The following is a 9,346-nucleotide window of genomic DNA, read 5'->3' as shown; positions in this document are numbered from 1 at the left end:
AATGCCTGAAAGCACTTTTTTTTTTTATGGCCACATCTGTGGCATATGGAAGTTTCCAGGCTAGGGGTAGAATCAGACCTGCAGCTTCCAGCCTACACCACAGCCACAGCAATGCCAGATCTGAGCCATGTCTGCAACCTACACCACAGATCACACCAACGCCAGATCCTTAACCCACTGAGTGAAGCCAGGGATTGAACCTGCATCATCATGGATACTAGTCAGGTTCTTAACCCACTGAGCCACAACTCAAACTCCTAAAATGACATTTTTTTCATCAGCAGGCTTAGCACAGAGATTCATGATTACCATATTTACTTAAAAATTTCCCATTTCAAGGAGGCATTTTACCCAGAGGATACTGTAAAGAAGATTTATGAAACCACTGTTACCCCTAGAAGTATAACCTTCTCCACAGGTAAGTTTTTAGAAGCATGATCAAGGCAACTAATAAGAATTAAACAATTATTAAGCTATCTTCCTTTTACATTCAGCAGAGTTGTTTATACCCTCTCAACTGCTCTGACCAAACCTTCAATGGCACTTACCCAGGAGAGAAACCAGGCAAAACAATCCATATATTTTTACTCATCACTGGGGAAGAGATATTATGAGGGAAGAGAATTTTACAAGAAAAGGAAATAATGATCAAAATTTTCTTCTACCTTCGATAAACAACTGATGACTCCTTTCATTGAATATATGGAGTCTTCAAGGATGTCAGTGTCTATGCCAGAAAATTTTGTTAAATGTAGCAGTTCTCAAATTTTTTTTTTGGTCTTTCTGTCTTTTCAGGGCTGCACCTGCAGCATATGGAGGTTCCAAGGCTAGGAGTCCAATCGGAGCTGTAGCCACCAGCCCATGTGGGATCTGAGCTGCATCTGCAACCTACATCACAGCACATGGCAACGCCAGATCCTTAACCCACTGAGCAAGGCCAGGGATTGAACCTGCAGGCTCACGGATGCCAGTCAGGTTTGTTAACCACTGAGCCATGATGGGAACTCCAAATTTTCTCATTCTTTAAGAAAAAAGCAAGCAAAACAAAGCAAAACAATTCTTCAAGGAAATGCCAAGTCACACCATCCATGTGCTTTTTCATCCTCTTCAATCCATCTATATATCCACTCATGCAGCCAGCATTGTTTAATGAGCAGCTAACTATTTACCTGCCATTTTAAACTGAGTTTTTGAAATAGTTTAAAGATAAGCTGGTGTCCCCAGAATTTCATGTTATCTGAGTTACTCAAAACCCTTATGTTATCTAGAAAGTTCCTAAATGTATTTCTTTCCCAGTTTCCTAATATCTGATATTTTAGTTCATGTTTTACTTACTCAGAAGACATCCAAAGTAAAAGCTAATTTGAAAAAAAAAAGCATTATATTTGTATCTCTTTTTGGCTTTACTGTAAAAATATAATCCTGAGAGGAATATGTGCTCAGTGTTCCACACGTTGAAGAAAAGGAACATTCATCAAGTTCATTTCCTGCAGAGCAAACCCTCCCACACCATTCAGTCCAGCCACAACATCTGGATAATTGGCCCCAGCCTGGTGGGAGCCCCCCACCACAGGATTTCTGGATCGTTCTTGATTATTAGGCATGCAAACTCTCCTCAATGCTCACCTTGAATGTCTTTTCTGCCTTCTGTCTAATCTACTGTCTGTAGTTTCAGCTGCTCACCAACTACCAAACCATCTGAAGAAATTTAGGATAGGGCTGTTTGAAATAAGTTGTCTTTAATTTAAGAAAAATACAAAAATCCAGAAGTGATATGAACTTTTTTCCCTTACGGTGATGCAGATAATATTTTCTCTCCTTCCTAGGCATTACTCTTAAGGGTTTAGTTAAGTCAACTCTTCCTGTAAAGCATTTTGGGGCTCCAGAATGGAAAAAAAATCCAAAATCCTTCTCCTATTGATATTATAAAAAGGAAAACCCAATGTATATCATTTTTAGATTATCAAAATCATCAGCATCAAAGTTTCCCATCAGCTCAGAGTATTTCTCTTGCTAAATTTAAGAGGAAATTTAAGGTAACTTCCAACACTCATAGAATTATAGGACTAGCATATAAATTCCTTTAGCTCATAGGTCTTATTATAAACAGTACTTTACACAATGTGTGGCAATAGTAGGTTTCAAATAAATATTTATGAATGAATGAATGAAAGACTGACTTTATGTTTATGAAATTCTTTAGGATTCATCTGGTGGAAATGTTATAGCCAAGGCTGATATTCAGCTGCTATACACAGTTATAGACTTAAAAGTTGTCAGAACTTGCAGAGTCACCTTTGACTGCTGGTGTTCATTGTGTTCTGGCTGCTAAATATTTTGAATCTCTCTCTTAGCAACAGAATAATATATCACAGATAATTATAATTTTTTTTACTTCAAACATGTTTTCAGGCGTTACCATCATGGCGCAGCAGAAACAAATCCAACTATGAACCACGAGGTTGCAGGTTCGATCCCTGGCCTCATTCAGTGGGTTAAGGGTTAAGGATCCAGCATTGCCATGGGCTATGGTGCAGGTCACAGATGCAGCTTGGATCTGGTATTGCTGTGGCTGTGGTGTAGGCTGGCAGCTACAGCTCCAATTAGACCCCTAGACTGGGAATCTCCATATGCCAGTATGGCCCTAAAAAGACAAAAGACAAAAATACGTTTTCATAGAATGTTTAAGACCCAGGCCCTTCCTTCTGAGTAACAGTAACCGGATTTAGAGTTTGGAAGTGGTGAGGGATCAAGTGGAGAAGTGAAACCACTGGGGCGGAGGGAAGGGAAGGCTGTGAGAGTGGGGATGAAATTATTGTATTATGCCTGGATATTACACATGGAGAGTAGAATGTAGAGTTATAGTTTTCGAGAGGTGAAAGTGTCAGGGACACAGGAACTCAGAGTTAGATTACTATTTATAGGTCAAGAATAAGGCAGGTCAGATATCTCTTCCAAATCCTGGGTATACACCCAGGAGTGGAATTGCTGAATCAATTGGTAGATCTATTTTTAATTTTTTGAGGAAGCTCCACTTGTTTTCCATAGTGGTTGGGCCAAGATACATTCCCACCAATAGTGTATAAGGGCTCCCTTTTCTCCATAGCCTCTTTTGCATCTGTCATCTCTCATCTTCTTGATCAGAACCATTCTGACAGGTGTGAGGTGATAATCTCATTATAGTTTTGGTTTGGATTTCTCTTAAACTAGTGATATTGGGCATCTTTTCATATGCTTATTGGGCATTTTGATGTCCTTTTTGAAATAAAAATAGCCATTTAGTTCTTCTGCCTATTTTTAATTGGGTTTTTATATGCCTATCAATTGATGAATGGATTAAAAGAAAGAGGTGGTAAATATACACACTGGAATATAATTAACACATTATAAAGGACGATACCTTGCCATTTGTGAAAATATGGATGGACCTTGAGCACATTATGCTAAGTGAGGTAAGTCATACAGAGAAGGACAAATGCTGTATAATATCACATGTAAAATCTAAAAATTCAAACCCTTAAAAAAATGAGTATAATGGTGGTTACCAGGAGATGGGGGATGAGGGGGATAACAGTGATGTTGTTTAAGGGTACAAACTTGCAGACTGGGGACTAAGATGGTGGAGTACAATGACAGGAGCTCACCTTCTCTCATAAAAGCAACAAAATTACAACCAACTGCAGAACAACCTTCAACCAAATAGACTGCAAACTATCAAAAAAGATACCCTACTCCAGAAGACAAAGAGGAGGCCACATCAAGATGGTAGGAGGGGCCATTACATGAAATAAGCAACCCCATAACTGCCAGGTGGACAGCCCACAGACTGGAAAGTAACTGTATCACAGAGACTCACCTATGGGAATGAGAGTTCTGAGCTCCACATCAGGTCCCCATGCCCGGAGATCTGGCATTGGGAGAAGGAGCCTCCGGAGCATCTGACATTGAAGGCCAGTGGGGGTTGTATGCATGAGCTCCATGGGACTGGGAGAAAAGGAGACCACAGTCTTGAAAGGTGCACACAGGATTTCATGTGCACTGGGTCCAAGGGAAAAGCAGAAACTCCTTGGGAATCTGGGTCGGACCTGACTGAAGTTCTTGGAGGATCTCCTAGGAAAACAGGGGTTACTGTGGCTCATTGTGGGGGAAGAACATTGGAGGCAAAGGTCTCTGGAATAATCATCAGTATGTGTTCCTCTTGAGGTGGCCATTTTGGAAAAATCTGAGAAGCACTGAGAAGCCCTAGGCCAAACAATAATCCAGGTGGGATCACAGCCCCACCTGTCAGCAAAAAGGATGCCTAAAGACCCCTCAGGCACACAGTCACCTCTAATCTCACCCAGAGACAACCCCCCCCCCCACCAGAGGGATAAGAATCAGCTCTATCTACTAGTAGGCAGGCACCAGTCCCTCCCATCAGGAAGCCTACAGCAAGCCCCCATACCAACTTCAGCCACAAAGGGGGTGGACAAGAGAGGCTAAGACTCTACTTTCTACAAAAAGGAGACCACAACAAAAATCTATACAAAATGAAAGGGCAAATAACTATAACTCAGAAAGGGAGCAAGAAAAAAAAACACAGAAAAACAGCTAGGTGATCTGGAGATTAACAACCTCCATGAAAAAGACTTTAGACTAATAATGGTGAAGATGATTCAAGGCATTGGAAATAAACTGGAGGCAAAGATTGATGCGTTACAGGAAACATCAGGCAAAGAAATACAAGACTTAAGGATTACGCAGGCAGAGATGCAAAATACAATAGCTGAAACAAAAAATTCATTAGAAGCCACCAACAGGATAATATAGGGAGCAGAAAAATGAATAAGCAAGGTGGAGGACAGACTGGTGGAAATCACTAATGTGGAACAGAAAAGAGAAAAAAGATTAAAAAGAAATGAAGACAGTCTAAGAGAACTCTAGGACAATGTTAAATGCACCAACATCCATACTATAGGGGTGCCAGAAGGAGAAGAGAAAGATAAAGGGCCAGAAAAAAATATTTGAAGAGATAATAGCTGAAAACTTCCCTAACATGGTAAAGGAGTCACTCACTCAAATTCAGAAAGCACAAATACCATATGAAATAAACCCAAAGAGGAACATCCTGAGACATATATTAACCAAACTGACCAAAATTAAAGACAAAGAGAAAATATTGAAATCAGCTAGGGAAAAGAAACAAATAACATACAAAGGAACCCCAATTAGGTAATCAGCTGATTTTTCAGCAGAAACTGTGAAGGCCAGAAGGGAGTGGCACAAAATACTTAAAGTGATGAAAGGATAAAACCTCCAACAAAGATTACTCTACCCAGCAAGGCTCTCATTCAGATTTGAAAGAGAAATCAAAAGCTTTATAGGCAAGCAAAAACTAAGAGAATTTAGCACCACTAAACCAGCTTTACAACAAATACTAAAGGAACTTCTCTAGGTGGAAAGAAGAGGCCACAACTAGAAACAAAAATGAAAAGGCTCACCAGTAAAGGCATACATATAGCAAAGGTAGGAAATCATCCAAACACAAATATGCTACCAAAATCAGAGATCATGAGACAAGGAGGGTACAAATGCAGGACACTGGAGATACACTTGCTGTTAAGAGACCAACAATTTAAAAAAATCTTGTGTGTGTGTGTGTATATATGTATATTCCTATATCAAAACTTTATGGTAACTGCAAACCAAAAATCTACAATAGATAACCACACAAATAAGAAAAAGCAACTTGAATACATTAAAGATAATAATCAAACCACAAGAGAAGAGAACAAGGGAAGTGAAGAAAAAAGACCAACAAAAACAAATGCAAAATAGTTAACAAAATGGAAATGAGAATATACATATCAATAATTACCTTAAATGTAAGTGGCCTAAATGCCCCAACCAAAAGACATAGACTGGCTGAATGGACACAAAAACAAGACCCATGTATATGCTGTCTTCAAGAAACCCACTTTAATTCTAGGGATACCTACAAATTGAAAGTGAGAGGATGGAAGAAAATATTCCATGCAAACAGAAATAAAAAGAAAGCTGGAGTAGCAATACTCATATCAGACAGAATGGACCTTAAAATAAAGAATATTGTAAGAGACATTATGAGAAGGACATTATATAATGATCAAAGGATCAATCCAAGAAGAAGATATAACAATTGTAAATATATATGCACCCAACATAGAATCACCTCAATATATAAGGCAACTGCTAACGACCTTAAAAGGAGAAATTGACAATAACACAATAATAGTGGGGGACTTTAACACCCCACTTACAGCAATAGACAGATCATCCAGACAGAAAATCAACAATGAAACACAGGCCTTAAATGAAGCATTAGACTAGATGGACTTAATAGATATTTATAGGACATTCCATCCAAAAGCAGAAGAATGCATATTCTTCTCAAGTGCACATGGAACATTCTTTAGGATTGATCACCATCTGAGCCACAAATTAAGCCCTTGGTAACTATAAGAAAACTGAAATCGTATCAAGCATCTTTTCCAACCACAACACTATACAACTGGAAATCAACAAGAAAAAAAACTGCAAAAAACATGCTACTAAACAACCAATGGATGACTGAAGAAATCAAAGAGGAAAATAAAAAATAATTGGAATGAAATGACAAAAAAGACACAACAATCCAAAACCTATGCGATTGAGCAAAAGCAATTCCAAGAGGGAAGTTTATAGCAACACAAACCTACCTCAGGAAACAAGAAAAAGCTTAAATACACAACTTAACTTTACATCTAAAGCAACTAGAGAGAGAACAGGCAAGACCTAAAGTTAGCAGAAAGAAAGAAATCATAAACATCAAAGCATAAATAAACGAAATAGAAATGAAGAAAATCACAGAAAAGATCAATGAAACCTAAAGCTGGTTTTTCGAAAAGAGCAACAAAAATGATAAAGCCTTTGCCAGACTCACCAAGAAAAAAAGATAAAAGATTCAAATCAATAAAATGAGAAATGAAAAAGGAGAAGTTACAATAGACATTACAGAAATACAAAGGATTATAAGAGACTACTACAAGCAGCTATATGCAAATAAAATGGACAACCTAGGAGAAATGGACGAATTCTTAGAAAAGTACAATCTTCCAAGACTAAACCAGGAAGAAATAGAAAAGATGAATGGACCAGTCACAAGTACTGAAATTAAAACTGTGATTAAAAATGTCCAACAGAACTTCCCATCATGGCTCAGTGGAATCAAATCTGACTAGCATCCATGAGGATGCAGGTTTGATCCCTGGCCTCACTCAGTGGGTTAAGGATCCGGCATTGCCGTGAGCTGTGGTGTAGGCTGTAGACGCGGCTCAGATCCTCCATTGCTGTGGCTCTGGCTTAGGCTGGCAGCTACAGCTCCGATTGGACCCCTAGCCTGGGAACCTCCATATGCTGCAGGTGTGGCCCTAGAAAAGACAAAAGGACAAATTAATTAATTAATTAATTAAAAAGGACACAATGAACTTCTTCGTAGATCAGATACTGACTAACAGACTTTGAAAAACGTATGGTTTCCAAAGGAGACAGGTTGGGGGTTGCGGGGATGGGCTGGGGGTCTGGGATAGAAATGCTATAAAATTGGGTTGTGATGATCATTTCACAACTATAAATGTAATAAAATTCATTGAATAATTTTTTAAAAAGGTACACATTTGCAATGAGTAGTAAATAAGCCATAGAAATCTAATGCACAGCATGAGTATAGAGAATATTGAACTCTAATTCTATAATGTAATAAATATCACTACAATGGCACTCATTACAGTATATACATACATCGAAGTAACACATTGCATGCTTTCAATTTTACACAGTTATATATCAAATTAATGCAATAAAAAAAGAATAAGGGAGGTCAGAAATACAAGATAAAACTGTCCGCAGGAGTTCCTGTCATGGGCTCAACCGTTAACAAGCCTGACTAGTATCCATGAGGACATGAGTTCAATCCCTGGCCTCCTCGCACAGTGGGTTAAGGATCCAGTGTTGCTGTGAACTGTGATGTAGGCCACAGATGTGTTTCGGATCTTGCATTGCTGTGGCTGTGGCGTCTGCCACCTATACCACAGCTTGAGGCAACGCGGGATCCTGAACCCACTGAGCAAGGCCAGGGATCGAACCTGCATCCTCATGGATGCTAGTCAGATTCGCTTCCATTGAGCCACGACAGGAACTCCATTATTTTCATTTTTTTTCTTTTTTTTTTTAATATAAATGGTGTAAAATTCTCAAAGTACCAAGGAAATGTATTTCCATCCTGAGCTCAGAAATTCAAATCTTAAAATCCTAATCAACAGCTCTCACTACTTACAACCCCAACTTGCACCATCAAATTCAATATTGCTCGATGATTTTTTAAGTAATATTCTGTGGAATCACCTTGTATATGGAGGACACAGTGAAACGTTTGACTAGATTCAATTTGACATTTTTAATGGCCCTGAAAAAGGTTCTAGATGGTGAAACAGCATTGCTAAATGTGTCCTAAATCAAGAGGGCAGTGACAAATACTAATCCTATTCAAAATACGCAGACAGAGAGTTCTGACCAACTGAGTCAACAGAACACAGGTGGTGCCTGCCCCCCAAAATCTACAAGTCATTTCAGTTATACCAACCTTCTTTCTGGTTCTGGAGCATGATATTAACACTTTGCTTACTGACTCAGGTTTATACAGTGCAGATTCTCAAAAAGGATGAACCATTCATGGAGTCTGCCATTCAAAATCTATTTTTAAAATGTCCACATAATCTCACATTACCTACTCTAGGTAAGCATTTATGCTTCAGGGTGACAAGAGTCAGAAGTTATAGCATGGAGTTCCCACTATGGCTCTGTAGAAATGAATCTGACTAGCATCCATGACAATGCAGATTCGATCCCTGGCCTTGCTCAGTGGGTTAAAGATCCAGCATTGCTGTGAGCTGTGGTGTAGGTCACAGACGTAGCTTGGATCCCACATTGCTGTGGCTGTAGTGTAGGCCGGCAGCAGCTACATCTCCGATTCAACCCCTAGCTTGGGAAGTTCTATGTGCCTCAGGTGGGGCCCTAAAAAGACAAAAAAAATGAGAAGAATTTTAGCATATTCAGAGTCGAGAGCAAGACATCTCTGAATACTGCAGTACTCTGTTTCAAATGACTGCTCCCCAAGACTATTGACCCTTCAGGAATAAAATGATAATGAAGTCAATGTGGCTGGAAGCTTCCCCAAATATATGCAGTGTGGCTCCTCCACAGACATGCTCGCACCTGTGACAGTAAGGGGGTGGTATGGAAACGTCTTAGGAATCGAGGAGGAAAACATTCATATCCTTAGAAGTGCTGG

Source organism: Sus scrofa, chromosome X (assembly GCF_054392235.1).
Source record: "Sus scrofa isolate SSC_HxYL_T2T_F1_AM1 chromosome X, Sscrofa_HxYL_maternal_Yorkshire_Landrace_v2.0, whole genome shotgun sequence".
Classification (NCBI taxonomy): Eukaryota; Metazoa; Chordata; class Mammalia; order Artiodactyla; family Suidae; genus Sus; species Sus scrofa.
Note: the sequence above shows the minus strand (reverse complement) of the source record.